The 1,673-nt window shown below is 37.7% G+C and overlaps 1 pseudogene; it reads right to left on the bottom strand.

The window, feature by feature from the left end:
* Positions 1-858: 858 nt before the first annotated feature.
* Positions 859-1,463, bottom strand: LOC119642461 (annotated as a pseudogene).
* Positions 1,464-1,673: the final 210 nt, after the last annotated feature.

The following is a 1,673-nucleotide window of genomic DNA, read 5'->3' on the forward strand; positions in this document are numbered from 1 at the left end:
TTTCAATTATATTATGACAGACGTGGTATTGTTTCTACAAAACGCTATATATCTGTTTTCATATGTTTTTGTACAAAGGGCTTACATTTACAGTTGGTAGAAGATTTATCTGCTCAAGCTTTCTTAGCTGCCTTAAGGCGTTTCATTGGGCGACGTGGCCTATGCTCAGTGATTTACAGTGACAATGCAACTAATTTTATTGGTGCAAAAAACGAGTTGCATGAACTTTACAAAATGTTTAAAAGTACAGATATTATATTTAATGAATGTGCTTCACGTGGCATAATTTGGAAAACCATATCACCACGCTCACCGCATTTTGATGGTCTTTGGGAGGCTGCAGTGAAGCCCACTAAATTTCATCTAAAAAGGATACTACAAGATGCAAAATTTAACTTTTTTGAATTCAACACACTTTTAATACAAATTGAAGCGGTATTAAATTCAAGACCTACCACTCCCGTGCCTGAGACTCCAAATGACGAACCAGCTCTATCGCCTGGTCATTTTGTTATTGGCTCTGCTTTAAAAACCATACCTGATCCCGACTTAAAAAATGTCAACAACGTAAGCCATTTACGGCGTTATCAAAGATTGCAATATTATCTGCAACAGTTTTGCGACAGATGGTCTAAGGATTATTTACAAACGTTGCAAAATCGAACCAAATGGACAAAAGGTCGCATGTCATTAGCGGTTGGGGACATTGTTGTTGTAGAGGAAGACAATTTTCCTCCTCAAAAATGGTGCCTGGGTCGCGTTACTGAAATTCATCCTGGCAATGACGGAGTTGTGCGGGTTATCACTGTTAAAACTTCTAGTGGCGAAATACGTAGAATTTCTACTAAGGTTCGACGTCTACCTATTGAACGGACCAAGTCCATTTAAGGGGGCCGGGATGTTCAGACGAAATCGTGAATGGCAATACCATTTTGGTTTTTTTTTTTTTTCTTCAATATCTTAATTAATGTCTGCTAACATATCTAGGTTGGAGGGGTCTGTTGGATCGTATACTAAAGCGAAGCCATCTGGGAAATGTATATAGTGTCGTGGCAATTGAACTTTGCCTTGCAGGCCAGCCGAATCATGAAGACGTAAAATTTCTCGTGAACCGCGCCCACTGTCAACACTAGCTTAATGGTGGGATGAAATTCCGTTTCCACGCTAACATTGCCGTAAATTAATTGTTCCAGTAGCGCAGTTTTACCAACGCCTTTCATGCCACATATTAATAGTTTTCCCACTTTACCAATTTTGGTTGTTAGCATGTTAACAAACAACTTTGTATATTTAACCTATAATATTTTCTCTCAATGGAAGTAATCTCGTTTCAGTTAATTTAACTATGATTTATGTGAAGTAAGACGCTGACTTGGAATGAACTGTCATTGCAAACAGAAATTATTTCTCTTGCAAACCTTTGCCTACAAAAAATATGAAACAACGTCGATTTAGTTTTACGATCCCACCATATGGAGGAGATCTCATGAAAGCAAGCCCGTCTATGGCGACAAAGCTTAATTTGTGGTTTGCTATGACGGAAGCACGTGGAAAATATTAAGTTTTCTAAATTTTGACCATATTCACGTTTAAAATAATATGTAATTTTTGGTATATTATTAATTAAACGAAGCAGTGTATCATGTCCAACGGTTAATTATGCCCGGCTATAG

Source organism: Glossina fuscipes, unplaced genomic scaffold (assembly GCF_014805625.2).
Source record: "Glossina fuscipes isolate IAEA_lab_2018 unplaced genomic scaffold, Yale_Gfus_2 222, whole genome shotgun sequence".
NCBI lineage: Eukaryota > Metazoa > Arthropoda > Insecta > Diptera > Glossinidae > Glossina > Glossina fuscipes.